This window comes from Misgurnus anguillicaudatus, chromosome 15 (genome assembly GCF_027580225.2).
Source record: "Misgurnus anguillicaudatus chromosome 15, ASM2758022v2, whole genome shotgun sequence".
Classification (NCBI taxonomy): Eukaryota; Metazoa; Chordata; class Actinopteri; order Cypriniformes; family Cobitidae; genus Misgurnus; species Misgurnus anguillicaudatus.
This window is the reverse complement of record NC_073351.2, coordinates 28,742,458-28,750,058: the sequence shown is the minus strand read 5'-3', so window position 1 is coordinate 28,750,058 and position 7,601 is coordinate 28,742,458. Positions and strand designations below refer to the sequence as shown.

The following is a 7,601-nucleotide window of genomic DNA, read 5'->3' as shown; positions in this document are numbered from 1 at the left end:
CTTGGCTTTTGGAATAGAAATTTGGCACCGAAAGATAAATAATTTTTCGATACTCAAATTATCTGAGTTTTCGTTCGATTCCATAAAAGTATCGACGTTCGGTACCCAGCCCTACACCTGTTCATTTACAATTATTTTGTAAATAACTGACTGCTTTACAATTCTATTCCAATAACAGGGTCATTTTACCCAAGGATTGTATTGTTTATTGTAATGCATATTAGTGCTGAGCTCATGAGCTCCTGGTGATGCGGGCATTCATACAGTACCTTCTATATCGATTCTGACACACTTTTGAAGGTAGTGTTACAGATCATACCGTAATTCCTCAAAGAACGGGGCCTTTATTTACCTAAACTGCCGAAGGTAACAGGCTTTTATTTGAAGCAGGCTTTTATTAGAGACAGTCCTTTATTTCAAATTCCATCTGTTTGATAAATAATTGTTTTAAATTAGCCGTTAAAATTGATAGCGTTCTAGTGGATAGAGATCATTCATTTTTACCGTAATTTTTTTTAAGGTTGTTGAAAAGTCCGTCACTAGCATTAAATGAGACCCATCCAATGTAGCTACTGCCATCTATTGGCAGCTGTGCATTATGATGAACTTGAATGCATTAAGGAGATGGCACATTATCCAAACCATGCCCCAGCGCGATTGCCCCCCCTCCATACTCCATGCACGCACTCACACTGTACTTTTATCAATCTGAGCCCGGGCGAGCTTTCGTCATTAAAATGCATTTGTTTTGAGCAAAGCAGGAGGTAGAGCACTCTCTTAACACTGGAAACCATCGTAATGTTAAGTCTGTATTTTTTTATTCAGAGTCGTATGAAGCCCTCTCACATGCCTATGATATCGCTTAGTTGATATTTCGCGTATGCACCGTAGATATTCACTTAGCCCTGCTGCGCGCATTAAAAGGTTTTAATGAAGGCAGATGAAGGTGAATGCTCGCACGGTTGAAGTCTCTCCTTTTGAAATGCGCTCTGTTGCGTTTGCGCTCACACTGCGCCTAAAAAGCTTTGAAGTATAAACTGAAGCTTTGATTATACTCGCACTTTGGTCCACAACACAAGCCTCCGCGGATCGCGCACGTGTATCACCAAACGGACGAGGCGTTTACAGAGCATTCGCATGGGGCGCAAGTAAGCTCTTACTCATTTCCCCCGACACTCATCTTTCCCTGGCCTTAATTTGAGACCGGCCTTTATTTGTCTGCGATGATCACGCCCCGGCCACTATCAGAGGCCCGGCGTTTATTTGAATAACGGCTTCTATTTGAGGAATTACAGTATATTTAGTCTGAGGTCATACGGAAAGGACGCAAGCATGTGACCCGTGGAGAATGTTAAAGGAGTAGTCCACTTTATAGATGGGGCCCATTGACTTACCATAGTATTTTTTTTTCTTGCTATAAGTCAATGGACCCCATCTTTAAAGTGGCCTACTCCTTTAAGTGGGGAGTGGAGAACGATGAGCTGGGTTTTTTTCCGCGATTGTCTCCGTCTTGCACGCACACTCGTCTGCACTGCACATCCTTTCCTAAGTGTGTGCTTTCTTTCTTTATAAGCAGATATCTTAACTTTAACATCATCACTCACCCATTCAGCAGTTTAAGTAGAATTGCACATAAAGACTGCATGTCGTGTCTTAAGCAATTTATAATAAACCTATTGCGTGGCATTTTATTCACTCTCTTAATGTACGTACACACCGCCGCAGACCTAAGCTTCCAAAGAAGCTCAGACCGCCCGGTCAAGGATGCTTGTCAAAAAGTACGGGGAAGCTTGTTGACGCTCTGAAGTCTGTGTCACCATGAAATGTTAACAAAAAAAAAAATACATTGACATTATAAACCTTTTATAATGACAGCCGTTTTATAATCGTTTTGGTCACATTTGGTCTGGAAAAAAAATAGCTATTATTATTATTACTATTATTATTTTATTGCATCTGTGCAATTGCTTAAATCTGTTTTACTGTGAAACATGAATCACGGATTACCTGCGATGTTACTATATGGATTAATACATCGTGATATCGATGCTTAAATGATACGCTGTGCAGTTCTACTGGCAAGACACAGACACATTTGAGTATCTATCAGGAAAATATTATAAATCATCAGCACGCACTTCACTAACTCACCGGGAACACCAACTATACCAGCTATTTTATCCCATGCCTCGTTCTTTTATAACTGGTCCCTATATGAAAATAATTTAATATCATAAATGATAGGAAACCCAGCAACAGCGATTATGAATTATATATACACAAAACGAAAGTTAACATCGTATGTTTCTCCAGAATCAGCCAGCGAAGAACGTCTAAGCTATATTTCGATTGGTTGCTGCTGTTTTCCCGCTGCTTGCTGCTGAACTGCGTCATAGCTCATTACCATAAAGTTTAGCTTCTTTCATTTTTCTGATTGACGCTATGGTCCCTCAAGATGCCTAAAACGCAACACCGATGGATTTGACGCTCCTTGCAGCTGAGAGAAGCCAGGTTCCATTGTAAATGAATGACTTCCAGTAACTTTGGAAGCTCAAGTCTGCGGCGGTGTGTACATACAGTTATAATACAGTAATCAGGCTTGCCCATCATTTAGAATTGAATTGAGAATGACTCCTGAATTCCAATTAAATTCTTGAATTTGAATTGAATTTGAATTAAAGGAAGCAGAATTGCAATTCAATAGAAATTTATATATTTTTAAAAATGAAGCTTTACAGTATATGTCAGAAATAATTGCATTACATATTCTATTAGTTTGAACTACTTGTACAGATTACATTAACAGGAAATGTTTTTCCCTAGCAATTAATGTTAAAAACTCTAGTCACATAACAAATAATTAAGTTAGATTTTTTGTAATTGAAATTTTGTGCAACATGATGGAACATGACTTCATTTCCCAGAATGCTTTACTTTAACCAAGTATTTAAAATGGTTGCCAAAAATTTTTCTAAAGTAACTATTTGAGATTCTTTCTGTTGTGTGACTGTGGAATTTCTTTAAATCGCCATGAATTTAATTCTGCTTCCTGTCATTCCAATTCAAATTCAACTTCCTGTAGGGCGGAGTCAATTAAAGTAGGAGGCCAATCCTGAAATTCTAAATTGTGCACCAGCCTGACAATCATGCATTTAGAAAGAAAGACGACAAAGAGCTGCAAGTGTAAAGTGTGTGTTTAGGTGAAGAGGTTTCAGAAATTGTTTGCGATACACAGCCCTAATGGATATGACTAACTTGGGAATGATGTGTATGACTTATGGGATAGCAGAAACACAATAGGTTGATGACGCTGTATTTTTTTGTATAACTTTAATCATACCTTGCCTGAACTTTAAACCAAAATTTGTCTTTTTGTTCTTTTAGGACTTTTTCTATTGGACGACTTATTCATTATTGTAAGTAACACTGTCAGATATTACAGATTTACAGTATCTTACAAAAGTATCTTACACCCCTCACATTTCAGCAACCATTTTAGTATATCTTCTCAAGGAACAGTACTTTAGAAATTTGGATATATTTTTGAGTAGTCAAGTGCCACTTGTATAGTAGTATAGATTTACTGTTCTATGAACATACAGCCATTATTGTCAATATAGCTGGCACCAAAAGCGAGTACACTTATGTTCATGTTTTTATTTGCTAGACCTGACCCTACACATTTGGTTAACTTGTATTAGAGCAGTTTAAAAAAAACACCATGAGTGCTGCTAACATTGCTTTACACAGAATGCTACAGAAGGAAGTGGAAGGTCAGATTATCAGTGTTCAAATTATATGTCACACACTACAGTAAGTCAGTGCATGGCTGTCGTTCCACAAGGAAGCCTCTTTTGAAGCTGGCTTACAAGAAACCCCACAAACATTTTGCTGAAGATAACCTTACCAAGAGCATGAATTAAAGGAACCATATCATGTGGTCTTAAACAATCTTAAACATAAATGTGGTGTCTAGCATGTGTGGTGTTGGGCCATGCAAACCGAATTGTTTGTGTGTCTGGCATTGGGTCTGAGCACTGACAATCTGACCTTCTGCAACTTGTAATGCAATGTTGGCAGCATTTATGTTTTTTTTAGGCCAGCTTCTGCACCTGATGTTCAGCATGATGACTACAACATCTATTATCATATAGAGCAGTGGTTCTCAAACTGGGGGCCGGGGCCCCCAGGGGGGCCGCGAGATGGTGCCAGGGGGGCCCCAGTTTTATGACATTTTATAAAATAAATTAATTTATCATGAATTCTATGCAATTAAACCTAAAAAAATAAGTATACTAACCAACAGCACTACTTTGTATAATTCAATATGTTTTGTTTAATTAAAATTGAGTTTTAGAACAGTTTTTTGCCATAAATTTTCTTTGGAGGGGCCGCGAAGGAATGTGCCGTACACAAGGGGGGCCGCACGCTGAAAAAGTTTGAGAACCACTGATATAGGGTGTACTCACTTTTGTTGTCGGCTATTTTGACAATAATGGCTGTAGGTTTAGTTATTTTCAGAGGATAGTAAATCTATTCTGCTATACAAGTAGAACATTGATTCTAAAATGTATCCAAATTTTATTTTTGTAGTATTTTCTAGGGGTGGGACTTGTTTGGACCCTCATGAATTGATTCAGAATCAATTCTTAGGTCCCAGTTTGATTGAAGCCATATGGATATTTTTACAGAAGTATATTCATGTTCTTATATCTAAACAGTCAGCCAATGGTTTAAGGAAACCCTATTAGCATGGTCAGATGAATCAGTAAATTAAATGTGCTGTTTCTCCCTGCAACTCACTGAACAGAGAAAAGGCAGAGGAAGACCATCACAAAGTGTATCTTGTTTTCTTGCAGTTTAGAAACAGGGCTGTTCGAGATGTATTTGTTTATTTCTTTCTCTACTGCTTGTGTAAGCTTCACTGTAGGTGCTTGTGCAGTACGCACTCTTTCAAGCTGTCCGTGTCCAGCACCACTCCCCCCGTTGAGTTCCACTTTTTGGTTCTGATAACGTCATGTATTATTTTGTAAGCGAACATTTAAGAATTGATTCTTGACATTTGTGAATCGATTCAGAATCTGCCACTTACATCGAATAATTGATTTTTTTTGTCCCACCCCTAGTTTTGTCCTTTGAGAAGATAAACTAAAACTGTTGCAGAAATGTGAGGGCTGTACTCAATTTTGTGAGATACTGTAACTAGAGCTGTCACGAAAATGTTTATATTTTGCATTATAATATACAAGTAGTGATTTTTATTATTCATAACACATTTAGTAAAAATAGAAAAACAGATAAATATAGTAATGCATGTAATGTCCTGCTCCTTTTACAATAATTTATGTTCTTGTTTACATTTACTGTGTATGTTTTAATGTTATGTAATATTATGTATGCTGGTTTATCTTTACAGTGTAACTAACTTGTTGTTTTTCTCTGTTTGTTGTTTGTTGTATGTTCTTGTCTTGTCCTTTCAATACCTTTAAATTACATTTCAAACCTTTACTTTGCTTAAATCTTCACCGCTATTCCATTCTGTACTTTCACTTCATCAACTAATAAAATAACTGGCCATGCCCCCCCCAAAATGCTGCTGCTCTGCTTGCTGCTTGCTTGCCTGCACCCCCAACGCACCCCAATGCAATCTACCAATGCAAACCTGACAAATGCATCTTGCTGCTTGCCTACGCATCTTAAAAAAAATGGCCAGACGTACAAAAACGCTGAAAACGTACAAAAACGCTGAAAACGTACAAAAACGCTGAAAACGTACAAAAACGCTGAAAACGTACAAAACGCTTCTTGTGATTCTGAAAAACGCTTCTTGTGATTCTGAAAACCCCCTTCCTGTGAGCCTGAAAACCCCCTTCCTGTGAACCTGAAAACCCCCTTCCTGTGAGCCTGAAAACCCCCTTCCTGTGAACCTGAATATCTTCTTCCTGTGAGCCTTACTACAAAAACCAAGTGAACATTGACACCAGTTAGTGAACTACAACTACTACAAGAGAAAAGGAGCTCCAAAACATCTCTTCCAGTACACCTTGCTGCCTGTTGTCTTCAAGAAGGACCACTGATTCAAGCTCAGCTTTTGAAGCCTACTGTTCAACGTTACATTAGTTAAATTTTTGTGGTGTTTATCATACAGGTATATTTTATGTAAATAGATTTTATAAGGTGTATATACAATTAAATAGTCTTTCTGTAGTCTTGTTAACCACATTTTGATACAAATAAATTTACTGTACAGTAGACGTTAAAGTACATTTGGGTAACATTTTATTTATTATAAACATTACATCCGTGTTACTTATTAGTAGAGTTATTAAACCTGTGCCAGTATTACATTAGTCTGAGTTTTACCATCTGCTTTACATTAGTCTGAGTTATTTAATCTGTTGTAAGTATTACATTAGTTTGAGTTATTAAATCTGTGTTAAGTCGTACATTAGTGTGAGTTATAACATCTGTTTTGCATTAGTCTGGGTTGTTTCACCTGTGTTAAGTATTTCATTAGTCTGAGTTACTAAATCTGTGCTAGTATTACATTAGTCTGTTTTGTAACATCTGTGCTAGTATTACATTAGTCTGAGTTCAAAAATCTGTTTTACATTAGTCTGGGTTGTTACACCTGTGTTGGGTATTACATTAGTCTGAGTTATTAAACCTCTGCCAGTATTAAATTAGTCTGCGTTTTACCATCTGTTTTACATTAGTCTGAGTTATTTCATCTGTTTTAAGTATTACATTAGTTTGAGATATTAAATCTGTGTTAAATCTTACATTAGTCTGAGTTATAACATCTGTTTTACATTAGTCTGGGTTGTTACACATGTGTTAAGTATTACATTAGTCTGAGTTACTAAATCTGTGCTAGTATTACATTAGTCTGTTTTGTAACATCTGTGCTAGTATTACATTAGTCTGAGTTGTAACATCTGTTTTACATTAGTCTGGGTTATTACACCTGTGTTGGTTATTAAATTTGTGTGAGTTACTAAACCTGTGCCAGTATTACATTAGTCTGAGTTTTACCATCTGTTTTACATTAGTCTGAGTTATTTAATCTGTTTAAGTACTACATTAGTTTGAGTTATTAAATCTGTGTTAAGTCTTACATTAGTCTGAGTTCAAAAATCTGTTTTACATTAGTCTGGGTTGTTAAACCTGTGTTAAGTATTACTTTAGTCTGAGTTACTAAATCTGTGCTAGTATTACATTAGTCTGAGTTGTAACATCTGTGCTAGTACTAAATTAGTCTGAGTTGTAACATCTGTTTTGCATTAGTCAGGGTTATTACATCTGTGTTAAGTATTACATTAGTTCTGTTTATACATTCCTGTTTATCACATATATAACTTCAGTGGATAAGTAAACAGTAAAATTTCCCTTTAATCTTATTTCATCTGTGTTGGGAGTGATATCATATATTCACACATTACGTTTGTGTTCAGTATTGTGATTTAAAGCATTCGTGTTTACAGTTATACAAGTAACCTTTTCATATACTTGTCTGTCATATATTTAACTTGCTTGAGTGATCGATTGCATAATAGACATTAACTGTGGCTGGAAGTTTATAATCAAATATTTCAAAATTG

The 7,601-nt window shown here is 36.4% G+C and overlaps 1 long non-coding RNA gene across 1 annotated transcript; it reads left to right on the top strand.

Moving 5' to 3' along the window:
• Nucleotides 1–727: 727 nt before the first annotated feature.
• LOC141349738 (uncharacterized) lies at nucleotides 728–7,400 on the top strand. The gene is made up of 2 exons (XR_012357741.1): nucleotides 728–3,416; nucleotides 5,714–7,400. It is a non-coding gene; the product is annotated as an uncharacterized lncRNA (long non-coding RNA).
• The last annotated feature ends 201 nt before the right edge of the window (nucleotides 7,401–7,601 follow it).